General features: G+C 43.7%; 1 long non-coding RNA gene across 1 annotated transcript; it reads right to left on the bottom strand.

The window, feature by feature from the left end:
- Positions 1 to 4,821: 4,821 nt before the first annotated feature.
- On the bottom strand, positions 4,822 to 10,073 carry LOC135096407 (uncharacterized). Its single transcript, XR_010264743.1, has 2 exons — positions 9,507 to 10,073; positions 4,822 to 6,719 (listed from the first exon to the last, which is right to left on the bottom strand). It is a non-coding gene; the product is annotated as an uncharacterized LOC135096407 (long non-coding RNA).
- Positions 10,074 to 23,893: the final 13,820 nt, after the last annotated feature.

The following is a 23,893-nucleotide window of genomic DNA, read 5'->3' as shown; positions in this document are numbered from 1 at the left end:
CACTCAAGCCCCTCCAGCACATAACTGATGGCAGCAGTCGTTTCCAATACACGATTAGTCATCAACAATTACTCGTAAATGTTGGTTCCATATACCGAATAATGATGAGCAAAAATTAGATGCATGGAGCACCACCTCACTTAGCATCAAGGATAATGGGTAACCAATCAGTACCCAATCCAGCAACACAGGAGAGCCTGGCAGCAGGTTAGCAACAGCGCCTCCCGTGGCCCAGCCTTTCTTCCTCTTAATTATGCTGCGGAACATACAGTCCCAAACTCTACTTCAGGAATTTAAGCGCTGCGTGGCGAGGTGTGCTATCTGGCAGGTCTGCTGGTCGTGGGCACTGGTGCTACATGCGGAGTGTGTGTCCTTGAGATGATGAGTATGAATACATAAATATGACAATGTGTGTGTGTGTGTGTGTGTGTGTGTGTGTGTGTGTGTGTGTGCACGCGCGCAGCAGCAGCAGCAGCAGGCATCAATAGTCCTGTTTGAAGTTTCTCCATTCAGACGAGACTGCCTTCACACTGAGACTCCCGTCTGGCAACACCTGAGACCACCAAGACTCAATTGAGGCTCCTCATAGTTCTCCTGTCTCGCGTCAATACACATACACACACTGCTATATTTATACATTTGTACCATTACATTTTGAGAACATGCACACAGACAAAATATTGACCAGTAAATGAACAGGCACTCTGTCTATTTCTTCTGACATTCTGTTGTTTGTTGTCCACTATATGCTTTCACCTGTGTAATAATTAATTGACTGATTTATTTTGTGGCGCCGCAACATCGCGGTCATACACCTGTGTAATATGTAGGATACTTATAAGCAAGTGTGTGTGTGTGTGTGTGTGTGTGTGTGTGTGTGTGTGTGTGTGTGTGTGTGTGTAAACCAAATACATTGTCAGTGTGATTTAAACCTCCCAGAAAGTGTGGGATATAACTCATGTATTTTGTTTGATATTGTGGTGGTGACATTGGAATCAATCTTCAGGAAATGTACGTATGCGATGGCCGCCATCCCTTGAGAATAAACTTAGGGGTATATAAGTTGAGTTTCCCGCCTGATAAAGAATTTTCGTTCACTCGTCCTACACACTGCAGGCTCCATCCTTTAGAAATGATGTGGCCAACATTAGCATACCACATCACGCAAACCATTCTCGTGGGAAAGGTTTCATCCTGTTTTGGGGAAAAAGTTTATGACAAATATCTGCAGATTTTGGGAGATATATTGTCAGGTCCAGCTCAGGGAAAACAAGTGGTATTGCATCTAGATTATACACTTCCCGTATCCCTTCAAGATGATATATTCAATGTAGAGGATGTAAGCAACACTCCCCACATGACGACACGCGGCCTTACTCTCACCTCACCAGAGGATGAAGTGTTCCAGGCATCCATTCGCCATTGCTCCCTACTCCATGTAATGTTTTGTCTCGCCCATTGCCAGCATATGCTATTGTCTCTGTGGTACAAGTGGAAACCTCATACTCTACTGATTACCAGCCTGGGAAACTCCTCCAGTGACCAGTTACTGCGAGAAGAGGCTCTGAGAGGCGTGAAAAATGTCGCTCTTATCACAAAACTCTTCACAACAGGCGAGAGGTGCGATGTACTGGGAGTTTACACCTCTTTCCCATTTTCATCAGTACCAGTGGTGCTAATCAGTCAGTGGGACAAGTCTTTGTTTACTACGTGGAATGAACTCTTCCCAGACCGATTTTCATCATTTGAAGGGTACACATTCAGTCTCGCCACGTGGATGGTAGACCCTCCATTTCTGTATCAAAATTCATCCATTTCTAACGGAAATGGTGTTGGTGTTAACGTCAAGGCTTTGCAGTCGTTGTCTTCAGCTCTGAACTTCTCCTTCACCTTAACACGGGAACCGCCAGATTTCAGATGGGGTGTCAAAGTGAATGGATCATGGACGGGGATGCTTGGAATGATTGAACGAAACGAAAAAAACTTCACCATTTGCAATTTCTTTTTGTCACTTCAAAGATTTCAAGATTTCGAGGCATCCACATCGTATTTTTGGGACAGTCACAGAGCATATCTATTAATCCCAAAACCTTTGCCTCAGTGGATGAATGTGTTTCGACCGTTTCAATTCACCGTCTGGATGGTTATCTTGGCTTCATTCCTCCTCATGGTGTGCGTGGTGCATCTTCTGGTAAGTTGAAGCCTTCACTGTGCTCAAACTTTTGCTACACACGCACACACACACACACACACACTTATGTACTGACCTATATATATTTATCTACTGCTTGTTCAAAGTTAAAGGGGCCATGCTTTCAAAAGGGGACTAGCTACTTAATTTTGTCTGTGGCTTTTATATTTATTTGATGTATTCTATTTCAGAATGGAGGACACAGAAGTGGGACGCTGCATTGGTTGGATGTGCAGAGAACGATGGTGAACCAAAGTCTGCCGATCCTTCCACGAGTCCTGCGGCAGAGGGTTGTTTTCGGGATGTGGTTCCTCTTCTCCTTTATCATTACTGTTGCCTACAATAGTAACCTTGTTGGCATCTTCAGCAAGCCCACCTACCCGAAGCGAGTTCAGACTCTTGAGGAATTAACGGACCAGGGCTACAGGTATGAACATGTCCAGAGAGAGTCCGCAGAAAAACAGAGAGAGAGAGAGAGAGAGAGAGAGAGAGAGAGAGAGAGAGAGAGAGAGAGAGAGAGAGAGAGAGAGAGAGAGAAGAGAAGCATGCAACATATTTCCATATATAGAAGCATAAACGTTTTAAAGGGAAATAATTAATTCCTCCTCTTCCATTCATTCATCTTTAACTGTCTGTCTTCGGTCTCTTATTCTCCGCCGCAATGTTGGGTCTTACGCTACCTTTTACTGTTATTCTGAATTTTCTAACTGCATACTCTCTCTCTCTCTCTCTCTCTCTCTCTCTCTCTCTCTCTCTCTCTCTGTGTGTGTCTGTGTGTGTGTGTGTGTGTGTGTGTTGTCCTCGCTGTGGAAGAGTTTTTTACGCATTTTTGTTCTCATTCAGTCCACTTTTCTATTAGTAGAGTGGACCACCGTGGGAGTTTTTCCCTACAGAAGCGACCATTGTGTCTGCAATTTCAATTTCAACAGAGCAAAATTTTTTTTTTTGCAATATATTGGTGTTAACATTCAAGTTTTGGTAAGCTTAAGCTATAAATCAATAAAAGGGAAATATATTTTAATCGATCATACTTGTATCATGATATTTATATGGAACTAGATTCACCAATCACAATAAACCACGGCATGGTTGTCATAAACCCGCCGTTGTCTTGGTACACTCACCAACACACCACCTGAATGGGTAGACATCGGCTGCTCCTGCCACCCACCACGCTGGTCTTCACCGAAATAGGTTTCAGCAGAAGTGTAACACAAGGATGAGCTAAAGATAATTATATACTTTAATTTAATTTGTATATTAGGTATATCCACTATTTCCACAACCACTATCTTCACCATATTATCTTTTACTGCAAACCCTGTTAATCTCTAATTTTGTAGTTTTTCCATAAAACCTAATTGCTTCAAGAAGCGAATATAAGGACAGCATTGGAATCAAATTATTATTACTATTATTATTATTATTATTATTATTATTATTATTATTATTATTATTCTTTTTTTGTGCACTTATGTCAGTTTCATTCACAAGTAAGAAAGAAATGCTGGGAGGACACAAAAATGTTCTTAACTACAACTTCATTTAGTTGGCAAAAGATGCTAAATGATATTGAAACGGGCAAAAATTGTTATATAATAATGTTGGATATTAAAACAGTCGAACAGAGGGAGCAGTAGAAAAGAAAGGAGCTTGACTAGTTGTAGAGCGTTAAGCATGAAGACGCTGTGGCAGACTGGACACAATACTGTATATCGAGTGTCGGAGGGAGGCCACACACAGTCACAAACAATGTTCAGGATCGATTTAGCTGATAATGGCATCAAGCTCACAGACAGATATAAAGTCGATTATTCGCAGGATAAAGTAGGTTATTCGTAGGGAGAAAAAAAAAGTCAGTGATTACAAGAATGTTAAGCAATATGACAAATTAAAGTACGGTTTTCATTCCCTACCACTGCATGATCTCTCAGGAAAGGAGAGTGAAAAAAAATGAACTGGTTCTGCTCACCAGTTGCCTTTAGTGTGCAGATATACGAGTATGCCTTCCAAGACGTTCGCTGTGCTTCTTTTGGGACACGCTGGGCATGCGCCTGCACTTTCCTTCACACCGCTGAGAGAAATACAAGACAAATGCAGAATGCTTCATCTTAGCAGAGGACTATGCAGGAGCCACCAGATAACAGGATGTTAGTCAGGTGTATGTTACCCACCTATGCGTGACTCGAGCTCAGCTCTCTCCTCTTTCTCTTTCTCTCTTTCTTTCTCCTTCTCTTCCTCTCTTTCTCTTCCTCTCTCTTTTCTCTTCCTCTCTTTCTCTTCCTCTCTTTCTCTTCCTCTTTCTTTCTCTTTCTCTCCCTCTTTCTTACTCTTTCTCTCCCTCTTTCTTACTCTTTCTCTCCCTCTCTCTCTCTTTCCCTCTCTCTTTCTCTCCCTCTCTCTCCCTTTCTCTCTCTCTCTCTCCCTCTCTCTTTCCCTCTTTCTCTCCCTCTCTCTCTCCCTCCCTCTCTTTCTCTTTCTCTCCCTCTCTCCTCTCTCTCCTCTCTCCTCTCCTTCTCCCTTCTCTCCCTCTGAGGAATCAGGAGCCTCTCTTTCTCTCCCTTTCTCTTCTCTCCCTCTCTCTCTCTGCGAGGAATCAGGAGCTTTACCAGGGTGTTATGACAAACACGTTGTAGCTTTTACATTCTTAAAGTTTCTTTAGACAAGTATGTACAAAGAACCCACGTCCGGCATGAACACTCGCAAGCCCTCTCTGCCCGCCTCACCCAACGACACTCCATCCAGGAGCTTCAGCATACAACCATGGTGGCCAGCTATCCAATGCAAGGACTCTTCCTAATACTCTTGTTACATATGTTAGAAAAATAATACATGATAGCACTGAATATAACATTTTATGATGAAATATTGTTGCATGTGAGAGTCGGTCCCTGGAGTTTAAGCAGAAGACTACTTTGAAGGAGCCCAACACACGCAACAATAAAGGGAGGGAAGTTGCAAGGGTTAACATTAACAGGTCGAATAAGCTTGGTGTGGGGTAGTTAAAACTGTGGTAACCCTAACTTGAATATAATGACAAAAAGACACATGGAAACAATAACAAATGCACAAAAAAAGCAAACATTTATAAATAATCACAAAGCATTTATAAATAATCACAAAAACACATGGGAAGACACGCACTAGCCCAACTTAAAACTAAAACCTAATCCTAACACAGCGAGACACGGGGGGAAAGCATGGTGCACACTACACTCCGCCAAAAACGAAACAGGGCGGTGGGTGTTGCGATGTCCTTGTGAGAGTTGGGAGCTAACGTGGGCCACTGAGTCCACGAAAGAACTGACTAGGATGTGAAACGGAGCTGCCTCGTGAACAACGGAAGAGGACGGGGAAGCGAGGGACAAGAGTGAGGCGACGTGGCGTGTCGAGGAGTATCGAGGCTTCGGTAGTGGTGTTCGGACAGATGAGAGGAGCTACGTGACCCGAGAAGAGGAGCGAGGAGGGAAGAGCGGAACGAGGAGAACAGGAGCAAGGAGGGGCAGAACGAGGAAGGAAGAGCGGAACGAGGAGAACAGGAGTGAGGAGGGGCAGAACGAGGAGGGAAGAGCGGAACGAGGCGTGTAGTAATCCGGGACGTGACACCTTCCCACCAAAAGACATCCATATTGTTGTGTTACGAAGGAGTGAGGCAAGAACTCTCGAGAGTATCAGCGAGGAGACTGTCATGCCCTTTGATGTGGCGGATTGGAGGTTGTAAGGCTGGGTCATGAGGGGCCAATGGAAAATCCGCTAATTCTTGTTCCTCTTGGAGTGGAGGAAGGCTAGAGGGTTGTGATCCATGAGGACCAGGATGGGTTGAATGCTGTGGTGGAGATAGCACTCGAACCGTTGGAGAGCCAAAACCAGAGCAAGAGCTTTTCAATGGTGGAGTTCCTCAGTTTTTGACGTTTCAGCTTGGCGGAGTGATAGACGACTGGGTGGAGGATGTTGCTTGTTGGGGTCAGCCTGAAGGAGGACCGCACCGGTTCCCGCTCCACTGGCGTCGATCTGGAGATGGAAAGGATGAGTGGTGGTGCGTCCGAACGGCTGGTCTTGGGGCTAGAAAGATCTTAAGATATTGAGGCATCTTCGCAGGCAGGAATCCAGATGAACGGCTTGGACGAACTTGAGATGTTGAGGCATCTTCGCAGGCAGGAATCCAGATGAACGGCTTGGACGAACTTGTGCTGCCAGGGTGGAAAAATTCTTCCAGAAGCGTCAGTAGAAGCCAGCCAATCTCAGGAATCTCAGAGATTCCGGGAGGTAGGGTCAGGGAAGGCCAGGATTGCTTCCACGTTGACCTCCTGAGGACGGGCGACGCCTTGGCCCACCATATTTCCCAGGTACACGACTGAAGATATCCCAAAGGACTTTTCAAGGTTTATGGTCAATCTGGCCTCTTGTAGGTTGTTCAGCAGTCTCAAAATTGCACCAGGTGTCCCTTCCAACTGTCAAGCACCATTTCCAATTCGTTGAGATATGCCAAGGTTCCTTCCAGGTCCTGAGTGATGTAGGTAATGGTCCTCTGGAAGATGGCAGGCACATTAGAACATAACATGAAATAAGGAAAGCTAATGGTCCTCCGGAAGATGGCAGGGGCATTAGAACATAAGAAATAAGGGAAGCTGCAAGAAGCCATGAGGCCTACACGTGGTAGTCCCTGTGTGAAAAATGCCTACCTTTTTTTTCCCCACTTATCATTTCCATCCATAAATATGTCCAACCTTCTCTTAAAGCCCCCTAATGACTCTGCACTAACAACTTTATTACCGAGTCCGTTCCATTCATGTACCACTACTTCCAATTCCTACCTATCTCTTTTTAAGCCTAAATTTTTCAAGCTTTTCTTGTTCTATCCTGGTCACTGATCTTAATTTTCCTTACGACTCCCTTGCTATAACCCTTATACCATTTCAAGACAATGTATTTAACAGCTTCAGTCTCGTTTCGTAACGATTACTTATCTCTTGTATCCTTTTAGTCATTCTTCTTTGTACTGATTCTAGAAGATGTATATCTTTCCTGTAATGTGGGGGCCAGAACTGCACAGCGAAATCCAGATGAGGTCTGACCAGCGCCAAATATAACTTTAATATTACTTCGGGCCTTCTACTTTTAATACTTCAAAAAATGAATCCTAATAACCTATTTGCCCGGTTTCTGGCCTCTGTGCACTGCTTTCTTAGACCTTAGAGTTCAGACCTAACTATAACCTCTGAATCTTGTTCGCACCCTGAACCTACCAGGGCTTTGTTGTTTATTGTACATCTGCTGTGTGGGTTTCCTCTACCTACGCTAAGTACTTTTCATTTGTTGATATTAAACTATATTTGCCATCTATAATTCGTTCATCCTATTCAATTCTGTCTGCAAGGCGATGACATCCGATTCTGGCCTTATTAATCTACCCATCTTTGTGTCATCTGCAAATTTACTAACATCTAATTCCACTTTCATTCATTGATATACATTACAACAACAATGGCCCTAATACTGATCCCTGTGGCACCCCACTAATTACTTGACGCCACTCGGATTTAGAGCCGCTTATTACAACTCTTTCGCCTGTCGCTTAGTCACGACCTTATCTGCCTAACACCTTCCCATCCATCCCGTGTGCCCTAACCTTTCTCAGGAGCCTCTGATGGGGTACCTTGTCAAACGCTTTACTAAAAACCAGATACAGGATGTCATAACTATCACCATTATCTGCCTCCTCGTACACCTTGCTGTAAAAACTTAACAAGTTAGGCAAGACTCACCTCACCCTTCGCGAAGCCATGCTGTGACTAATTTATCAAGTTATCTTTCTCTAAATGCTCCCTAATGTTCTTCGCTATTATCGACATTATTTTACCTATAACAGAAGTTAAGCTGACAGGTCTATAATTAGATGTTAAAGTTTTATCACCTTTCTTAAAGATGGGTACTACATTAGCCTGCCTCCACATTATCGGTACTTCACCTGACTCAGGTGATTTCCTAAAGACAGAAACTAACGGCTCACTAATAACCTCTTTGCATTCCTTAATTACTCTGGGATATATCTAATCTGGTCCTGGTGACTTGTACTTTTTCAGCCTATCTATATTCTGTTCCACTATCTCCTTAGCTATGGTAATATCTGTCAGCTTCTCATTCTCCTCTGCTCTTAACATCTGGTCACTGTTCAGCATTTCCTGCACGTTTTCTTGTGTGAGGACAGATAAAAATTTACTCGTTCAGAATATTACTAATCACCTCCCAGAACTAACTAGCTCCCCATCTGTAGTCTTTAATGGGCTTATTGTTTCTCTCTCCGTCTTATATACCTGATGAACTAACTTTGGGTCCGTCTTTGCCTGGCTGGCTACCTTTAATTCATAATTGTTTTTAGCTTTCCTTTTTAACCTCCTGACTGTTCTTACTAATACATTATAATGCGGCCTTAAATTTTCTTCCCCTGCCTTTAATCTCATATATACTGATCTTTCACCCTATGTTGTGTTTTAACCTAACAGTCATCCATCTAGGATCATTATTCAGCGATCTCATTGCTCTATAAGGGATGTTTGCTAACTGTCCTGTATGTGATTTGTCATCGAAATATTTATGCATCTCTTCTGAATTTACTTCCCTTAATCTTCTCATCTAGGTGCCCTCCATCCTCTCCACTCTATCTTCTACTCAACTCGACCTCACCTCGCCCATCTCAGTTTGACTTGACCCTCCAACATACACACATCTCCCTCTCTCTCACCCTTCCGGACACCTCTCCCCCTTTCCTGCCCTTCACCCTCACCTCACCTCACCTCACCTCATCCTGCCTTCTCTCTCTCAACTCCATCCTGGGCCATATCTCCCACCGCGTCCGTGTGACAGTCAACTCATTTGAGGTTCCTTTTTAATCCCTTGAAATCTGCCCTCCTTAAGTCAGCTATTTTACTAGTGTTTTTACTTCTAAAAGTTTCCTCATTCTAATTTGTACATAATTTCACAATAGTCACTGTTGCCTAGCTGTCTCCCAATCTCTTAGATAGGATTAAATCTATCTACGGGGATAAGATTAAAACGTTGAACAAACTTGGTGGGGGGTAGTCAAAACTGTGTAACCCTTACTAGAATTTAATAACAATCAAAAAGACATGGAAACAATAACAAATGCAGAACAAAAAGTACACCCACCACCAACCTAATCATAAACAAACACAGAAATAATAAACACAAAAACACGGGAAAACACACCCTAACCAAACTAAGGACTGAAAGCTAATTCTAACACTGAGACAAAGGGGGAAAACATGGTGCACACTACACTCAGCCTAAGACGAACAGGGCGGTGGGTGATGCGATGTCCTTGTGAGAGTTAGCAGCTACATCCAGGAGAGAACGTGGGCCACTGAGTCAACGAATGAACTGACAAGGATGTGAAACGGGACTCGTGAATAACGGGAGAGGACGGGGAAACGAGGGACAAGGGTGAGGCGATGTGGCGTGTCGAGGAGTAACAAGGCTTCGGTAGTGGTGTTCGGACATATGAGAGGAGCTACGTGGCACGAGAACAGGAGCGAGGAGGGGAAGAAAGAGGAGGTAAGGGTGGAAAGAGGTGTGTAGTAGTCCGGGACGTGACAACATTCATATATAAATGTTATCGTAAGATAACTAGGCTAATTTGCACATATGTACGGCAACAACTCGTTTCCCATACTGAACCGTGTGAACGATACTGAACTCAGTGTGGTTCTCACGGTGAAATTACGGGAGGAGGAAAAATATATGAAAATTTATAGGGAAACCCAGCTGACCTCAGCCTGGGTCCCATGCTGTACGTGAGGAGAGAGGGAAAAAGAAAGAAGATATATAATACATAAATATATAAAATTGATAGAACATTATAATATAACAATTCATACCCCAACAAGGACGCCATGAAGGATGGCCAGATGTAAGAAATGAGAAAAGATAGGTTGATTTAAGTTGACGCGCCGTACCATCGCGGTCATATAGCACATCTGCAGAATTAATTGATTGATTTGATTTATGGTGTCACAGCATGGCAGTCATATGGCGTCACAGCAAAACGTTCAAATCAGCATCGATAGCTTAAAATGTAGATATTAAAACAAAATTATGGTATTGTAAAAAATACTGGAACTCACTGAAAATGTGAATATATAAAAGGAAACGGTATAAACCAGCGAAAAGTGGTATTTCACTGTATTGAGAGGATTGGTATTTCAATGTATTCATTTAAAGTGAGGGGATACTGGCCTCATTGACCCAGCACAGTGCAACCGACGTTGTTCATTTTGTACCCAAGACACTGACCCAACCGACCCCACTGACACAGATACCTCACGTTGTTATGTGCCCCGGGCACTGATCCCAGTGATCCAGGCCCCAAGACCCAGTGTTGTTCGTTACATGTCTTCCTCACTTGCTTCCAGGTTCTCCCAATGCAAGGATAAAGTTATGACCATAGTACGAATACAATAATTAAAATAAAAATATTTAAAAGCGATGCTATAATTTGTTCATAATAATAATAATAGACACCAGTAAAAGTGAATGTCTAAAAAAAATCATGCGGGAACATTAACAGGTTGGCCAAAATCGAGATGGGTGACGAAATGTCAAAACGACTTAAAGAGGTCGACGGAACCCTCGGTCGCCTGGTTGACTTTGTTCAGAATACAGAAGACGCCGTGGCCGCGATGGTCCAGGGCACACACGCTTTCGTTGAGATATCCACTGCTGGACACTTCAAGCTGACGTTCAGTTACAAGGTAAGAGAAAAATGTCGTGTGAAATTAAAATAAATGTGTGTGTATGTGTGTGTGTGTGTGTGTGTGTGTGTGTGTGTGTGTGTGTGTCTGTCTGTCTGTCTGTCTGTCTGTCTGTCTGTCTGTCTGTCTGTCTGTCTGTCTGTCTGTCTGTCTGTCTGTCTGTCTGTCTGTCTGTCTGTCTGTCTGTCTGTCTGTCTGTCTGTCTGTCTGTCTATCTGTCTGTCTGTCTGTCTGTCTGTCTGTGTGTGTGTGTGTGTGTGTGTGTGTGTGTGTGTGTGTGTGTTGTGTGTGTGTGTGATTTGAACAGAGGCAAGGAGACTGTTGCAAAGAATTGTCGTCTTTTACTCGGCTCTTTTTTTTGTGAAAGAGGTACAACTGTCTACCTTAGGCTCTATGTGCATATGCTTCCTTTCACATGCACAAACATGATAAGACACAAATTCCCTTGGAGTTTTTTGTAAAAATTTATTACCGTGAAGATACGTGAAGCACTTTTACAAATTATTCAATATGATATTCACAACAAGAAATAAGAACCAAAGAGAACGAACACACCTTCATAGTTTTTGCAAGCCGATTCCCCACTGGCGATTTAGCGAGCATGCGGAGCAGAGGTGCGCAGAGGAAGGCCACGGAGCATTTAAGGATTAACTGATTGATTGATTCATTCATTCATTGATATCGCGCATCAACATCGCGATCATATGGCGCCGCTGCAAAACTTTAAAAACAATAATTATTGCAGGTAAAAATATTGATCATACAAACAAAAGTATGGTACGGCAAAAATACATTTTTTTAAATCATCAAAAAATATGAGTATAGAACACGAAATGGGATGAACAACAGAAAGTTAAGTGCAAAAAAATGAGGGGAATGGTATTTCAAACAATGAATTTATAGTGAGGGAGTATTGACCCCACTGACCGAAAACAGTGTGTCTGGCGTTGTTCTTTACGTGCCCAAGACACTGACCGCACTGACCCAGTCCCCAAGACCCAGCACGTAAAAAAAAAAAAAAAAATAAATGAAAAATAAATAAATAAATAAATAAATAATAAAAAAATAAATAAATAAAAAACTTCAAACCTTTTGCTTCACTCTAGATTACTTTCTAATTGCTTATTTAAACTGATTTACATATAAGTATGAGGAATAAACAAAAAAATAACTCCCGCCAAAATGGGTTGAGTTAAAAAAAACAAAAAACAAAAATGGGGTTTTCCAACCCTGCCACCACGGGGCCTCTCTAGGTCACACTCATCGACCTACCATAGACGTATTGTTAAACATTTCTGCAGCTCGCCATCATGGATATCACAATGTTGGCGCCAGCCACTGGGAAGGTTTATTCTGGGCACACGGTAAAATCAGCCCCGAGGAACAATAAACTTCATTGATTGATAAAAAAGAAGATAATAGTAAAGTAAAATAAATAAACAAATAAAAATAAATTAATGAAACGAAGGTGCCCCAACATCTCAGTCATATGGCGCTGGATGGGGACTACTTGGTCAGCCGAACCGACGAGCACCGAATTCTCCAGTGTCAGGCGAGCCGTCATTAGAGTAGGAGGTGGCACCGTCAACCGCACTTCAAGACCCGCCACCACGATATGGTGACTCCTCAAGTCGGAAGCAACAGAGTTCACTGAACTGCACGATACACTTCTGACCTCGGATAATTAAAAGACAACCCACAATATGGTCAGCGGGTTGTCTTTTGCTGAATACATTCCATTAGAAAGAAGGATGATAGCTAGTAATGTTTATTGTTCCGGTTTTATTTATCATCTATTTACATAAATTGTTTAATGTGTATCGTAATGGAATGTAGAAGAAATCATATTAAATTGTAACACTGAGAAAACTACAAGGAGCCACAAGGGCTATACGTGGCAGTACATGTTAAGCAGCTTCGTTATATTTAAGATTAATGTGATTTTTATTTTTTAAGCATGTTTATAATGAAAGGAAACGTTGGAGCAAACTATTAGATCACATTCTGAATTTAAACAGAACACGGTGACAGAAGTGATATACTGAGCCTTTGACAATATTATCATGCACAGATTTATGGATGGGGATGATGAGAGTGAGTACGAAGATGTTTCATGCACGGACTACCAAGTGTAGGCGTGATGGCTTTTTGCAGTTTCCCTTATTTTCTTATGTTCTTACATCTAAAGATTCAAAATTCTCTCTCTCTCTCTCTCTCTCTCTCTCTCTCTCTCTCTCTCTCTCTCTCTCTCTCTCTCTCTCTCTCTATCTCTCTCTCTCTCTCTCTCTCTCTCCTCAGATCACCGACTGGTATATGATGAGAGAAGAATTCTTTTCCGACTCCTTTCACTGGTATTTCCCGAAGTACTCTCCTTGGAAGGCACCGATCGACAGAGGGATGCAGCATATAGTCGAAGCGGGTCTTTACCGGCACTGGTATAAGGTAGATCGACCCAACTGTTTTCTCTTGATTTCTCCAATATGAATTCTGTTTAACGCATTGTTTCGTGGTAGAGTTTTTGGAAAAGGAACATAATGACTGACCTCCCATTTATATTGGTATGCTCTTTTATTAACTGTTCAACTTAACGCTACGTATCTTTTAATCGTGTGTGTGTGTGTGTGTGTGTGTATGTGTGTGTGTGTGTGAGAGAGAGAGAGAGAGAGAGAGAGAGAGAGAGAGAGAGAGAGAGAGAGAGAGAGAGAGAGAGAGAGAGAGAGAGAGAGAGAGAGAGAGAGAGAGAGAGAGAGAGAGAGAGAGAGAGAGAGAGAGAGAGAGAGAGTTACTTTTAAATTTCAGACAGTATTTTAAAAGGCTCAGTTTGTCACTACTATTACTGTGCTTAATTTAGTTTCAGGATATAATGTTATAACTTACTCAAACATTTCCTTTCTTTATGAACATCCTTGAAAATCGCATTGCTTTCAAACACAACAAAGCTACTTTAATATCACACGTATAGGGCTGATGGCTTCTTGCAGGTTCCATTATATTCCTATTTTTTATTCATTCATTTTTATGTAAAAGACTCACCGCCCAAGGCAACAAAAACTCGGAGAACGGCCCATTAAAGTGCCAGTTCCCAAAACGAGGCCAGAATGGATTATTGAAAATCAGAGGGTAAATTCTTACTTTACGACAGGAGGAGACTTCCAAGTGGCTCAAAGGTAGTTCTGTCAAAAGTAACGAGGAAAAGGTCAGCAGTACCACGGTGCTAACTCTTCACCATCTCCAGGGCGTCTTCATCTGCATTACCGTGGCCTGGCTCATCTCTCTTCTTGTTTTCACCCTCGAGCTCTACACTTGCAGCAGATGAATCCTACGTGTAAATAATTATATTACAGTATCATATGAATGTTATTTTCCTTTTTCCTATTTTGCAGAATCGTTGTTTAGCATTACATAATCTTCCAAGTCAGTTGCATTCGTTTCACATTGATACAGCAATAACTGTATCAACAGCCGATCTGTAAGATGTCTATAACAGATGGATCATGTCATATTTAAACCTTTCACTGAACAGTCATCACATTTTCCTCACATCAGGCAAGAAATCAGCAATCCCTGCACAACACACAAACGGGGTCAAAATTTCTTTCATTTTTAAAAGCATAAAGCTACCATTTAACGACTTGGCATCTAAGCATAGCAGGTCTAGAAATAGTAAGTCTATCATTGTTACAAGGGGAGCACCATGAGAGACTTAAAAGGACGGAGGAATACATACTGCGGAGAAAGCTGGAGCTGGTCCCCTCGAGTTAGCAAGCCTGGAGCCGTTAAGTGAGGACGTGCGCTCCCTAGCCACACGTGCTTCCTGCTGCTGACACTGGAAGATGAAGATGCCGTGTAGAGATGAACTAAGGACTTGTAACTCTTTACGACGGTCTGCAAGTGGCCGGAATAGTATTTGGGCCCGTGAAATGGCTAAAAACTGTGTAGTGGACTGTGCGACAGTGTTAGGCTACCCATTAAGTAAGCAAGTGAGTTTATCTATGTCATCTCAATACATCTGTAGCAAAACACATGGTGTTTGTAATTTCTCCTTTTATGTGTGTAACAGGTGGTGTCGCTCCGAGGTTCTCTCTCTAACGAAACTTTACTTTTGCCTCGCTCGAATCACTTGGTGTTGTACTACTCTTTAGTTTTGTATCATTATATATATATATATATATATATATATATATATATATATATATATATATATATATATATATATATATATATATATATATATATATATATACACTCTGACTTTCAGAGTTTATCACAGAAAGGTATGGATGATTGAGAATACTGGTTAACTCTTGCATTAGAGCGGTGTACAGAATAGAGGTGAGAGAAAGAAAAAGTCTTGTGCAGCGAGGCCGTGGGAGGAGGGGAAGATAGCGGTGCAAGATAGCTAGAGATGCAACATTGCAGCGATGAGAAAGAGGCTGTAGACAGTCAGTTAGAGGAGAGGAGTTGATGAGACGAAAAGTTTTTGATTCCGCCCTGTATAAAAGAGTGGTATGAGTGGAACCCCCCAGACGTTTGAAGCATACTCCATGCATGAACGGATAAGGCCCTTGTACAGAGTTAGCAGTTAGGGTGGTGAGAAAAAAAAAAAAAAAATGGCGGAGACATCTCAGAACACCTAACTTCATAGAAGCTGTTTTAGCTAGAGATGAAATGTGAAGTTTCCAGCTTAGATAATAAGAAAAGGACAGACCGATGATGATCAATGTGGAAGAGTGGGAAAGTTGAGTGTCACTGAAGAAGAAGGATAGTTGTCTGGAAGGATGTGTCGAGGTAATAGATGGAGGAATTGAGATTTTGAGGCATTGAACAGTACAAAGTTTGCTCTGCCCCTATCGGAAAATTTTAGAGATATCAAAGGTCAGGTGTTCTGTGGTTTACCTTACTTCCTGAAGGGTTGGACGTCTATGAAAAGACGTGGAAAAGTGCAGGGTGGTATCATCAGCGTAGGAGTGGATAGGACAAGAAGTTTGGTTTCGGAAATCATTGATGAATAATAGAAAGAGAGTGGATGACATGACAGAACCCTGAGGAACACCACTGTTAATAGTTTTAGGAGACGAACAGGGACCGTCTACCACAGCAGCAATAGAACGGTCAAAAAGGAAACTTGAGATGAAATTACAGAGAGAAGGATAGGAGCTGTAGTAAGATTGGAAGTAAGTAGGTTTGGAAATCAACTTTATCAAAAGCTTTTGATATGTCTAGGACAACAGTAAAAGTTTCACCAAAATCTCTAAAAGAGGATGACCAAGACTCCAGAAGCCAAAAGATCACCAGTAGAGCGGCCTTGACGTAACCCATAAAATTTTAAATAAAATGGAAATCAAAGCGATAGGATGGTAATTTGAGGGATTAAAACGGTCACCCTTTTTAGGAACAGGCTAAATGTAGGCAAACTTCCAGCAAGAAGGAGAGGTAGAAGCTGACAGACAGAGTTGAAAGAGTTTGAATATCCAGGGTGCACGGAGGTGCAGTTTCGGAGAACCCCATCAGGTCCATAAGCCTTCCGAGGGTTTAAGCCAGCGAGAGCATGGAAAACATCATTGTGAAGAATTTTAAGTAGTCAGAGGAGGGAAGAACAAGCCCAGAATCGTCCAAGGTAGAGTTTTTAGCAAAGGTTTGAGCGAAGAGTTCAGCTGTAGAGAAGGATGTGATAGCAGTGGTGCCATCCGGTTGAGGGGGAGTTACATCTTGAAAGATTTTGACACCTTCTATTAATGAAGGACTTTTTGGCTAGTTGGAGAATAGACTTGGCCTGATACCGGGAATAAATATAAAGTGCATGAGATTCTGGTGATTGAAGGCTGAAGTACCTTTTGTGGGCCACCCTTCTATCATGTACAGCACGAGAACAGGTTGTGTTAAACCAAGGTCTGGAAGGTTTACGTCAAGATAAAGAGTGAGGAATGTAAGCCTCCATGCCAGACACTGTCACCTCTGTTACGCGCTCGGCATCCAGAGACGGGACTCACGGAAGTCACGGAAGCAGTAGTCATTCCAAGAAAAATCGGCAAACTGCCTCCTCGGGTCGCCCCAACTAGCAGAGGCAAAACACCAGAGGCAGCTCCGCTTAGGGGGATCCTGAGAAGCAACTGGAGCGATAGGACAAGATACAGATATGAGATTGTGATCGGAGGAGCCCAACGGAGAAGAGAGGGTAACAGCATAAGCTGAAGAATTAGTGATTTGGAAAAGTCAAGAATGTTGGACGTATCACCAAGACGGAGAGAGAGAGAGAGAGAGAGAGAGAGAGAGAGAGAGAGAGAGAGAGAGAGAGAGAGAGAGAGAGAGAGAGAGAGAGAGAGAGAGAGAGAGAGAGAGAGAGAGAGAGAGAGAGATGTATGTGTGTGTGTGTAGTTAATTATAACACATTCCATATTAGGGACGTGACTCCTCGGCTGCGTGTGTGAGGGCTGAGCTTTACTACAGTGAGAGGTGAATTACCCTTCTGTTCATTTGTGGGCACTCGTCTATCGTGTTGTTGTTGTGGAGTTGTGTTAAATGTTACTGCTGGCTGAGGCTTGGGCAGAGTGGTCAGCCACTGAGGACTTAAGTGAGTAGTTGTGTAGTGAACTTTATTCCCTCCTCAGGTCCTGAATAGGCCTGCCGTGTTAATTAAGGAACCAAGGTAAATACTGACGAGCTTAAACTGTCTTTGAATTATATATATATATATATATATATATATATATATATATATATATATATATATATATATATATATATATATATATATATATATATATATATATATATATATATTAGGGGTGGCCCTCTGTAGGGGGGTGAAATTTCAAACGAATAATGTCTATGCTCCAAACCCGGATTCTTGTTCCTTTTGACCCAGAAACGTGCTGTGCAAGGTTTCATTGAAATCGGAATATATTTAAACGGTGCTCAACGACTCTGAAATTCTTACTCATCGAACGCTAGTCACAAGCACTCCGGGTCCCCCCTCCCACGTTGCTCTCGTGGGAGTATTAGCCGCTTTCCTCTCCTGGCGGGGGTTGTGTGGTTGCTAGCCACTCATTGTCGCCCGGTCCGTGCAAGCGTTCCCTTCCTGGTGTCCGGGAACTGGCGCCGATGGTCCGCGACGACCTGGACGAGGAACTGCAGTTGTTCTTCGTCCTTCGTCAGGAGCCGGTTATATTCCTGAATCAGGGCGACGCCTCGTTCCGCGTGGTCATTGGTGACCGACAGGTTCCCCAGCGCTTTGCACGCCTTGCCGTACGCCTCATCCTTCTTCCAGTCTGCCGGTTCCAACGCCAGGAATCCCTTGTCGATGGACATCTTGGAGAAGAACGAGGACGTATTGGAGGTCACGAAGTCCTCAAGGCTGCAGCCGCTGATCGCTGAAGCGGGAATGGTCACTCGCTTCTTGGGCTGTGTCGTTGCCGTCCTTCTCCTCAATCGCCGCTACCATCTTCTTCTTTGTTTCTGATGAAACCCGGTCGTCGAAGAACGCCAGGGCTACCAGCTCTTCCGAGAGGTACCAGAGGTGGCCGAGGAGCTTGTTTGTCGCGGCCTTGGAGACCTCCGCGTCCTCGTACCCGTCCAGTGCCTGAAGCAGCTGAAGATCGTTGAGCGGAGCCGCGACAGCAAGTGGGGCTTGCGTCCAGGCTTTGCTGTAGAGGCGGGCGGAGAACATGGCCACCCTCAACAGTCCGCGCTCCTCCTTCGGCGTCAGTTTGACCTGTTCCCTGAACAGCCACACCTTGAGCGAGTACAGCACCTTGCTCATCCACCGAGCGTGGTGCATGGGGCCAGGGGCACGGAAGCGGATTCCGCGGGGAGGTACGCCGCCGAGAAAGATGACGGTTAGTTCCAGAAGTTCCCGGTAGTCGTCCCGAAGGTCTGTCCGCTCTTTTAGGGCCTGAAGGAACCACTCGATGTCGACCTCTCCTGCTCCATCCTCGATCGGCTGGAACTCGCCTTTGGTTGATGAAGGGCCACCTCTCCTGGAAACGCTTGAACAGCAGGACAGCAGGCCCTGTAGTTGGCCCCATCACCGACGTGAAGACCGCCTCGATCACGAGCTCGAGAATGTGATGCCGGCAGGCGAGGTAGAGGAGGTCGCTCTTCAGCTGCCGCTCAATCAGGGTACACGCCCCGGTGTGGCGACCCGTGTTGGCGGCGGTGGTGTCAAAGGACATCCCCACGACCCGGTCAGCGACGCTCCACTTCTCCAACGCCTCCACGACGGCCTTCGCTTCATTCGCCCCTCTTCCACTGGAAGCTTCGCCACCTGCAGCAGCTGAACCTCCCCTCCCCCAGACACGAGGATGGGCAGGCGGTCGACGTGGGCGTTGCTGGTGAGATCCGGCATCAGCTTCCCGTCCCAGTGGACTACCAAGGGGCCTTCTACTCGCAGCTTCTCCTTGAGGGCGGAGGCCAGTTGCTCGCGGTGACGACGGCGCTGGCTTTGGATCGATGTCCTGTTGATGTTGTACTCAACTGTGTCGTGCCCCAGGGCACGCGCTGTCTCGGTGAGGACGAACACTGCGCCACGGTCGCTCACCTTGACGCGATCCAAAGAGGCCGCCACGTCCGGGGTGACGATGTTGAGGTTCGCTCGAGGCCGTTTGGGTGGGACTGGGGAGATACCAAGTGTGGGCTTCCTTCGGCGCTGGTGCTAGAGGAGGTTGAGGACGAATCCTCCAACTGGACTCTTGCCGCGGACGTCGACGCCTCCTCCTCCGCGCGTCGCTTCCTCACCTCCTGTGTCGCTTGCCGCTGTGACGATCGCTGTTCTTGGGCAGCTAGTGCTGTGTCCACCCCTCCCATGCGTCCCCGGCGTCCTGGTTCACGTTGAGCGAGAAGAAAAGCTTTGTCCTCCTCGTTTGTCATTGTCTCTAAAGCGCCGGCCTTCGCGACGTCGAAGAGATTCGCCAGGCGCTCCTTGAACTCCTCCTCCCTCTTCACTTGTGTTCCTGTTGTCCGTGCCTTGTTCTTGCGTACAAGGGTGTACTCCTTGTACAAGGTCTGGATGTTCTTGACGACGGTGTCAATCCGCTGCATGGGAATTCTAGCCTTAGCCCACAGCGCCTCAACAATTTTCGAGACCTTCCGGGACGCGTCCACCACCGTCATCTTCTCTACGTCCAACTTGTAGGTCAGGAGGCCCAGAACTTCTCCAGAGGATGGAAGTTGGGCTCCAGATATCTCGTTTATGGGGGCACACAGATAACGTCGCTTAGAAGCCATCTTAGCCTGAAAATGAGAAAGGATTGACAACAGTTAGTAACGCACTCCAGAAACATGCAAACACGTTGAAAAAGTACTGCCAAGCACTAGACAAATCCTAGACAGAGGAAAAGGAGCACTAGACGAGAGTTGCCACACACAGTCCTTGGTCCATAGTCCACCAACGAGAGCATCTGAGAATAGAGCCGCGGCATTTGTCACCGACAAAGCCCCTGTATCGTTGAACGTGAAAATGATCTTATATAGTAAAACTTCAAGGTCGTTGAGCACCGGGTAAATATTATTCGATTTAAAAAAAAAATTACTCGCGTGGTTTTCTCATAGAGTGGAACAAGAATCCGGGTTTGGAGACTGGATTTTCAAACTTTCGAAAATAAGGGCCACTAATATATATATATATATATATATATATATATATATATATATATATATATATATATATATATATATATATATATATATATATATATATATATATATATATATATATATATATATATATATTGTTGTTCACGGTTTATTATATACCAATGGATTCAGTGACGGGTTGTTCGATGTCAAATTATTTAACAACAAAGTTCAAGACTTATTCCTTTCAGTCGTACACTTTCGCTGGCTTTGTTCCGTTGCATAACTAAATACTTTAATCAGTTAGACATCAAGCTGTAGTAAACCTATCACGCATTGCTCACGTTTACAGTCAACAGGCACATAAACACTCCTTTCGCTCATACTGGCACATTTTATTCCAAAATTATGTGATTATATACGATTATTTATTTACACTGAAAAAAATCATTGGTTTTCAATTTGATGATGGAACAACGGAGCTGGATGTCTTCCTGCACACTTGGCACCGCGTAATAGGCCATGCAACACTGCCAGCCCTGTGTCCTTGACACGTAAATCACCCACGCCGCATCATGCTGACCCAGGTTAGGTCACTCCGGGGTGACAACAACGCGGACAGAGAAAGAGAGAGAGAAACAGAGAAAGAAAGAGAGAGAGAGAAACAGAGAAAGAGAGAGAGAGAGAGAGAGAGAGAGAGAGAGAGAGAGAGAGAGAGAGAGAGAGAGAGAGAGAGAGAGAGAGAGACGAGAGAGAAAGAGAGAGAGTGTTAGTTGGATCCACTAGAGTCCGTCAAGTCTTTCAATGATAAACTCCCAGAAATTCTGCCCCCCCCTTTTTTTTTTTTTACTTTTCTCTACGAACTTTGTATGTTTCAGGAAAGGAAAATCAACACATCTGGAACTAAATTGGGCAATATTTAAAAATAACTTTCTAATTTACTTTTAACGAGCAATAGTATTTCAGTAATATTCCATCATCTTGTCTATAAATTTAACTCTAATATAACCTCTGTGTACATATTTCAGATAACCTTTGTGTCCGTAATTCAGAACCTAAAATTAATGTACAAATATTTTCACAAACCCCAAACTAGAGGAGCAGTTATTTAAAAACAGCTCAATAATAGTAAAAAAAAAAAAAAAAAGCAGTCTGACGGAATGTCTGTTCTTAGTTACTTGTATGTCATTCTTGGAAGCCATACATACCTACATACATACCTACACTGCAGCGTTTGGCAAGTTTTTGTTATATGGCAACTGCAACTCTCAAAGACGAGATGGAAAGACTGCACAGGAGATGATCTGAGAAAGAAAGAGAGAGAGAGAGAGAGAGAGAGAGAGAGAGAGAGAGAGGAGAGAGAGAAGAGAGAGAGACAGAGAGAGAGAAGAGAGAGAGAGAGAGAGAGCGGGTCGAGTGGAGGCAGGCAGAAAGACAGCATTACGGACAATAAAAAAAAAATAATAATAATATAAATAGATAAATATAAAATAAAATAAAATAGTGAAGAACAACGCTGCAGAAAAATGGCCTCACGTATACCAGCAGCATGTAACAGTGTCCTTCTTCCTCCTTTATAGCTGTCGTCACTCACAAGTTCATGAACACTCCACAACCCAGGTACGTGCTAGCACGTGTGTTAGCGAGTTAGATCAGCCGGTGAGTTAGGTCACGAGTCACCGCTCTAATCCCTCAAACTACCGTCCTATTGTTTTAATTTCCTGCCTCTGTAAAGTTTGAATCTATTCTCAACAGAAAGATTCGTAAACATCTATTACGAGGGTTGTTCCAAAAGTAATAACACCTATTTTTTTTTTTTTTTTACCCGCCCCAAAGATCCGAGGAGACTGCTTATGACATTGCATTGATGACTGAACTTTTGCACTCATAACTTGAAATTTTTCTCTCTGTTGCAGATATTGATGTTATGACAGTGTAAGAAAGCAACCCCTGTCACGGACGTGTGTCAGGAGCAGAGATGCGTCATTCAATTCCTCCACGCAGAAGCAGCTGGAACAACCGACATTCACCGGCGCCTGGTGAACGTTTACGGAGGCAGGGCAGTTGAGGTCAGCACAGTTAGGAGATGGGTTCGTCGAATCAGGAGTGGCGACAGAGATGTGAATGACAAATCTCGCTCCGGACGCCCTTACACAGCCACCACTCCGGAAAATAAAGAGCGCCTCGATCAACTCATCCGCGCAAATCGGTGGATAACGCACCGTTTCAAGTGCACTGACACCCACATCCAACTCTGCACGCATTTCATTCACCGTTATCCGGATTCCTTGGGGCGGAGTAAAAAAAAAAAAAAAAATAGGAGGCATTATTTTTGGTACGACCCTTGTATTTGACAACCTTGTACCTCATCGCCAGTATGGGTTCTGTCGAGGCTGACTCTACTGGTGATCTTTTGGCTTTCCTTCCTGAGTCTCGGTCATCCTCTTTTAGGGATTTGGGTGAAACTTTTCCTGTTGCTTTAGACATATCAAAAGCTTTTGATAGAGTCTGGCACAAAGTTTTGATTTCCAAATTACCTTCCTACGTCTTGTATCCTTTTCTCTGTAACTTCATCTGACCGTTCTGTTGCTGATGTGGTTGATGGTCACTGTTTTTCACCTAAATCTCTTAACAGTGGTGTTCTGTCCTGTCATCCACTCTCTTCCTATCATTCACCAATGATCTTCTAAACCAAACTTCTTGTCCTATCCACTCCTACGCTGATGATACCACCCTGCACTTTTCCACGTCTTTTACTAGGCGCCCAACCCTTCAGGAAGTAATGAATTCCCTCAGGGAAGCCACAGAACGCAAGACTTCTGATCTCTCTAAAATTTCTAATTGGGGCAGAGCTTGGATTGTTCAGTGCCTCAAAAACCCAATTCTTCCATCTATCAACTCGGCACAATCTTCCAGATAACTATCCTCTTTTCTTTAGTGATATCAACTGTCCCCCTCTTCTACACTAAACATTCTCGGTCTGTCCTTTACTTATAATCTAAACTGGAAACTTCACATTTCATCTCTAGGTAAAACAGCTTCAATGAAGTTAAGCGTTCTGAGTCGTCGTCTTCAGTTTTTCTCATCCCCGACTGAACTGCTAACTCTGTACAGGGGCCTTATCCACCCATGTATGGAGTATACTTCACATTTGGTGGGGTGGTGGGGTTCCACTCATACTGCTATTTCAGGCAAGGTGGAAGCAAAAGTTTTTCGTCCTTTCAATTCCTCTCATCCAACTGACTGTCTTCAGCTTCTTTGTCATCACCGCAGTGTTGCATCTCTTGCAACACTGCACGTTCCTTGGAGTAGGCACGGGTCGGAATGTGACCCTGCACGAGACAAATTAATGATAACACTCCGT

The sequence above is a fragment of the Scylla paramamosain genome, unplaced genomic scaffold, assembly GCF_035594125.1.
Source record: "Scylla paramamosain isolate STU-SP2022 unplaced genomic scaffold, ASM3559412v1 Contig4, whole genome shotgun sequence".
NCBI classification, from domain to species: Eukaryota; Metazoa; Arthropoda; class Malacostraca; order Decapoda; family Portunidae; genus Scylla; species Scylla paramamosain.
Note: the sequence above shows the minus strand (reverse complement) of the source record. Positions and strands in the feature narration are given on the sequence as shown.